The sequence below is a fragment of the Lycium ferocissimum genome, chromosome 3 (genome assembly GCF_029784015.1).
Source record: "Lycium ferocissimum isolate CSIRO_LF1 chromosome 3, AGI_CSIRO_Lferr_CH_V1, whole genome shotgun sequence".
NCBI lineage: Eukaryota > Viridiplantae > Streptophyta > Magnoliopsida > Solanales > Solanaceae > Lycium > Lycium ferocissimum.
Genome location: NC_081344.1, coordinates 61,474,477 through 61,481,323, shown reverse-complemented (window position 1 = coordinate 61,481,323; position 6,847 = coordinate 61,474,477). Strand labels below are relative to the sequence as shown.

At 39.6% G+C, this 6,847-nt stretch overlaps 1 non-coding gene across 1 annotated transcript; it reads left to right on the top strand.

Annotated features, from left to right (window-relative positions):
- The first annotated feature begins 4,770 nt into the window (after positions 1–4,770).
- LOC132051306 (small nucleolar RNA R71) lies at positions 4,771–4,877 on the top strand. Its single transcript, XR_009413678.1, has one exon. It is a non-coding gene; the product is annotated as a small nucleolar RNA R71 (small nucleolar RNA).
- The last annotated feature ends 1,970 nt before the right edge of the window (positions 4,878–6,847 follow it).

Genomic DNA, 6,847 nt, shown 5'->3' with positions numbered 1-6,847 from the left:
GGTTGACCCAAAATTTTCAAAAGCCGTCAACAATCATATCCCCATACCCCCCAATTTTCACCCCTAGCCTTTCACAAATTTCATTTCCCATCACAAACTTAAATTTTGAGCCTTTAAAAGGGAAAACTTCCCCTTTTGGGGCGCCGGGATTTCAATTTGCCCAAAAGCGTTTTTACCCTTGAGTTATACAACGGACATCACCCTTGGAAAGCCCCCTTTGGATTTGACATCATGGAAATATTTTCATTTCTCCTTTGTACAAGGCCGCTTTCATAGGCATGGGTAATCATTTCCTCCATTTCGTCATTTGGAAACCGCCTACCTATGGTTCTATTCGTCGATGTTCAACTTCTTCAATACCCATAAGGCCTTGTGTTAAAGTTTGACCATGGCAGATGTACCCTCAAACACCGGTCATTCAGGCGTTATGAAGTTCTAATGGGCATTTTAAATCTTTGTTCTATAAGCCTAAATCAAGTTTTAGAGACTAGTCGGTCCTGTTTGCATTGACCATCTTGGCCAAGATACTCTTTATCTCCCAATTGGAGACTTCCACCTGGCAACTCGTTTGAGGATGATATCGAGTGGCCATCCAATACTTGACACCATACTTTTCGAGTAGTACCGCAAATTCCTTGTTACAGAAATACATACCACCGTCACAAATGATAGCCGGTGGGGTGTCAAATCGGGTGAAAATATTCTTCTTAAGAAAGTTGGTGACACTCTTCCATTCGTTGTTGGGTAAAGCAACGGATTCTACCCACTTCGAGACGTAGTCTACAGCCACCAGGATGTATTTCATGCCACCTGAACTCACAAAGGGCCCTATGAAGTCAATTACCCATATATCAAAGAGCTCAACTTCCATTAAAATCGCCGTAATCTCGTGCCTCTTGAGAATCGCCCGCCGACGTTGGCATTAATCACGGACCATCATCAAGTTTGCATCATAATAAAGAGTCGTCGCAATACTGTACGAGCACTTCTAAGGCGGTGCGATTTCCCCTACGATGACCCACAGCAGAGAATCACGGGCGAGGGCCTTCGTAATATCCATCACTTGCATTCGGGACCAACGCCAACGATGATGTTGTCGCACAAGTTCGAAGAGATGGTTCGTCCAATAGTATTGCTCAGAATCTCTCAAAAACTTCTTCTTCTGGTACGCTTTGATCTCTTCAGGAATCAGCCTGGTCACTAAATAATTCGCTATATCAGCATACCATAGTGCCACCTCACATGACACGAAGAAAGAATCCTTCATCCTGGAGGCATCATTAATTTCTGATTCCTCACACATGCTGTCACGAAGCTCTCAAGTCTCAATAAATGATCAACAACTTAATTTTCTGACCTTTTTCTAGCTTTCACCTCAAAGTCGAAATCTCACAGCAAGAGAACCCAACGAATCAATCACGGCTTGGCATCTTTCTTCGCCATTAGATATCATAGAGCTGCATGATCAGTGTAAGCCACCACCTAAGAGCCCAATAGATAGGCTTTGAACTTCTCAAAAGCATACATAACGACAAGCAGTTCTTGCTCAGTCACGGTATAGTTCATCTGAGCACCACTCAATGTTTTGCTTGCATAATAGATTGGGTGTATGATCTTGTTGTGACACTGACCAAGCACCGCTCCAATTGTGAATCTGCTAGCATGACACATCAACTCGAATGGCAATGACCAATCTAGTAAAAAAAATTAATAAAAGCAGAAGTAAGCCGCTCCTTCAACTCATCAAACGCCTTGCGGCATTTCTCATCAAAATCGAACTTAGCTTTTTTTTCAAGAAGCTGGCACATGGGGTTATCTATCTTGGAGAAATATTTAATAAAGCGTCGATGTAAACCAGGCGTGCCCCAAGAAATTTTAGACTCCTTTCACTAACATAGGTCGAGGAAGCTTCGAAATCACATCAATTTTGGCATGATCTACTTTGCTTCAATTTTCAAAGATTTTATGGCTAAGGACAATGCCTTCCTTCACCATAAAGTGACACTTCTCCACTCCAAGAACCGTTACAAGTCCACGCCTCTTCGCATCAACCGCATGGTCAAGATAATTATCAAATGAATCTCCCACAATAGAAAAATCATCTATAAAGACCTCTAAGAAGTCCTCCACCATATCCGAAAATATAGACATCATCCAATGCTGGAAAGTCGCAGGTGCATTGCAAAGATCAAATGGCATTCGGCTGACTGCAAAAGGTCCCATAAGGACAAGTAAAAGTAGTCTTCTCTTGATCTTCCAAGGCTATATTGATCTGATTATAGCCAGAGTACCCATCAAAGAAGCAATAATAAGACCGCCCCGCTAGCCGATCAAGCATCTGATAAATAAAAGGCATAGGGAAGTTGTCCTTACATGTAGTAGATTTTATCTTTCTATAATCCATACACACTCTCCACCCTATAACTTTTCTCATCGAGATCAGCTCATTCTTCGCATTGGGCACCACTGTGATGCCACGCTTTTTCGGAACACATTGAACTGGATTCACCCATTTGCTATTAGTAATCGAATAAACCATTCCAGCATGTAACCACTTAATAATTTCTTTCTTGACCACCTCTTGCATGGGTGGATTCAATCTCCTCTGATGTTCAACAATCGGTGTGCTATCCTCCTCGAGTTGAATTTTTTGCTCACAAATACCAGAAGAAATACCCTAAATGTCTGCAATAGTCCACCCTATAGCACGCTTATACTCTCTCAGAATTCCAAGCAAATTTCTTCATTTGCTCTCATCACTTTCAAGTGGCGAAACAATGACAAGAAATGTATTATCCAAACCGAGAAACTCATATTTCATATGCACAGGAGCTTGAGCTCTGCTCGTGGTGGCTCAATAATTGACGGTTTTACTGGAGGTGTTTTGCAATTCTCAAGATCAAGAGACAATTGTTTTGGCTGATAAGAATAATATCCCAATCCTTTGGGTGAATTAACAATCTCTACATATCCCTCCATATCATCTGCTTCAAAATTTACTAGAATAGCCACTAATGTTTCCCCAAGGTAATGTTCTTCCATCTTGAATTTAACGGCCTCGTCTATCACATCAATAGCATCAATAACCAACATATTTTCATAAGCACTCAGTAGTTTCATTCCCTTGTTGGCCTAAAAGGTCACCTCTTCATCATTAAAATGGAATTTGATCTCGTTCTTCTCTGAATCTATAAGAACCCTTACCGTGGCAAGGACAAGTCTTCGGATAATAATAGGGATATCTCGATCAACAGCATAATCTACGATCACGAAATCTACCATTAGAAGGAATTTGCCAACCCGAACAAGCACATCATCAACAACCCCAACTATTTTTCTTTACGGATCTATCTACCCATCCGTAGTCGCCACCGTAAGAGGTCTAAGAATTTCTAATACGATTTCTTATATAGAGCAAGCGGCATTAGGTCAATGCTAGCCCCATTATCACATAAAGCACGAGCAAAATCATGGTGGCCAACAGAACGTGGAATAGTAAAGGCCCCTGGATCCTCTTTCTTTTGAACCCTGGTTGTATATATAATACAACTAACATGATGAGTCATACTCACTGTGTCATGCTTGACCAGTCTCTTCTTTGTCAACAACTCCTCCAAATATTTTTGTAAAACTCGACATTTCTTGGAAGGTATCAAGAAATGAAATATTCATCAATAGCTGCTTCAGTTGATCATATAACCTCTGACACTTAGCATCCTCAGTCTTCTTCACTAACCTCTGAGAAAAGGGAGGTGAAGTCTTTATCAATTGAGTCAAGTATTCGAGTGCCCTAGTAATCTTACCTTTCCCTTTGTCATTGGTCACATCTTGAGCCTTTGGAATATCTGGTACTAGATCAACTTCAACCACTTTCAGAATTTCCACTTGCACTTCCTCAATATCACTTGGCACCTCAAATGGAGCCTCAATCTCATCTTCTTCTGTACGCTTATTTGCAGCTGCTTTTGTCCCCACATCTTGAAGTAGTTTCCCACTTCGGGTGCTAATGGCAGCACACTTCACAATGTAATTTTTCCACCACCCTTCGGATTAGGGAATAATGTCACTCGAGACCTCCTGCGGAGGTCAGTTTGCTCTCGAAATATCTCTAATCTGTGACTCAAGCTTTTGGATAGAGGCAGTGTGAGAACCCACAATTTTGGTCAACACCTTCAATGTTTTATCAGAATTTTCTTGGTTGGCTAGCACCTTCTCAAGCTCTCCAACCTAGAACTTCGTTGCTTGTTCGATTGACCCTTTGGTGGAATATAGAGATTAGGACTCCTACTTCCAAAATTATTGTTGTTATTGTAGTTCCCTTGATTCGAGCCATCATAGTTGTTATTGTAATTACTTTGTCCCTATTGAGGTCTCCATTGATTCCCGATTCCGATTCGATAGCCTCTTTGCTAGTCCCCGCCTTTGGTAACCCCCTGAGAGTTATTCACATAGTTAGCACCTTCATACTACATAGGAGCACTGTCATCAAATCTCTTTGTTAGCAAAGAAATATTAGTTTCAAGCTAAGATAAAGTTTGTTGAGTCTCTTGATTTTCTTTCACAATATTATGGATTATTGGAGCCCTATACGCTACACTATCGGTAGCAATCAAATGCCATGCTTGATTATGAGTTGTCAATTTATCAAGCAACTGAGTGATTCAGGCATAGGCCTTACCCATGAAACACCCACCAACTGCATTTTTTGCCACTTCTTGTGTCAACGGATCCAACCCTCTATAGAACTTCTCCATCAATATATGCTCTGGAAAACCATGATTTGGAGACTCCTGCTAATACTCCTTGAATCTCTCCCAAGCTTCATATAGTTGCTCCCCCTGAAGCTGTTTGAAATCATAGATATTATCATGGATTTCAGCTTTCTTGCTTGAAGGGGACCACTTATTGAGAAAAATAGCAACCAGCTCTCCCCACGTATGAATAGTATTGTGGGGGCAACTTCTCAAATCAAACTCTTGCTTCGCCGGCTAAAGAATATTTGAAAACTCTTAGCCGAATTGTATCAGGAGAAACAACATACTGGATGTGCTTCGAACACACCCACGAAATTCTTCAGGTGTTGATGAGGGTCATCATCGGTAGAGTTCCTAAAATATCCCTCAAGTTTTAATAGTTGGTAAATAGTAGAATCAATCTTGAAAGTTGTGGAATTAACCCTTGGTGGAACAATAGCAGATGCATATTCAACCTCATCTAACATATTGCAAAGACATTCTCAACTTCCACTTCTGGTGCAGGGTCTACTACTTACACACCCCTACCACCAGCTGCTCAGCATCCTCCCCTATTATTCATGATCACCTGGATCACAGAAAATAGCAAACAAGGTGTGATGGAACAGAAAAATACTTGAAGTAAAGCACAAACTATTTAGTATTTTCAAAACCGTATTCCCCGGCAACGGCACCAAAATTTGATATGCTCAAATTATACCTAACAAATGGCATAATAAGTATGATGTTAAATATAGTAATCCAACTAGATTGGGGTCAAATCCCATAGGGAATATTGTGTGAAAGCGTAACTAATGTAGTTGAGTACTTTCTTGCGGTCTAGTTTCGTATTCTGTTATGTTTGTAAAAGATTGTTTGTTTACTAACTAAATTGTTTTTGATTGTAATATAATGAACTAAAGAAACCAAGGTTGTGTCCGCCTTTTAATTAAGTGTATGCTATGGGTATTGATCTTGATATACTTCTAATGGATCGTTGTATGAATGCACTTAACCTCTAATTAAATCCCTACTATTCCCCCATAGTTAAGGACTACTTCTCTTTATGATTTTTCAAAATATAAAAGAGTTCATATGAAAAATGGTTAATATGTGCCAAGTAATTTCCTCTTATTCCTAAGTGAATTTATTAAACAAGGGTTAACGCCCCGAGTTCTTGTTACTTGTTCTTACCAAACCATAACTTATTTTCCAAAATAAAGCAAGGTTTATGGCTTAAATTAATGTTTGCAACCATCAACTAACAATGATGAATAAAGAATCAGTAAACCCTAACAATCCATTATGCAGATATCAATCCCCATTCCCAACCACATAACACCCATCATTGGGTTCACAACCTTAGTATAAGATTTAGCTACTCATATTGAAGAACGAAGAACATATTATAAGAGAATTCATAATGCTTACTATTGATTAGAATAAGAAGAAAGTAATTGCCATTGTCTTGTCGTGTTCTCCAAAAAGCTCCAAAAATAATAGAGTATTCAATGCTAACAGAATAGTACAAATATCTGACCAAGAATGGCCTACAAAAACCCTACATTAGGTACTTATATTGGTCCAAGTCGTGGAAAAGAAGTTGACAAAACTGCCCCCGTCGGATCATTATACGGACCGTAAATATTATACAGCCCGTAAAACCTTCATTCTTGTCCGTAAAATTGACTTCTGATGTCTAGATCTACGCTCCATGTTGAAGGACCGTAAATGTTTTAAGGTCTGTAGATCGGGACCGTAAATTCTGTCTTCAGATTAGGACTTGTTTTTGCTGATCTATGGTGGGATTTTACGGACCGTAAATAATATATGGTCCGTACTTTTCTGCCGTGAATTTTTTTCTCAATGTAGCAGCTTCTATAACTGATCTACAATGACATTGACATGCCATAAATAATATACGATCCGTCTTTCACTCCGTGAATTCGACTTGATCCCACTTCTAATTTTTGCACATCTTTTTACCCTCTTTTTACTACTTTCTCCAACTTTCACCATAAACACTCTAAATACCTGCAACATGCAAAAAAACACATCAAAAGACCCTAACTTGCCTAAAAAACAAGTAAAAATTATCGTCAAAAAGCATCAAA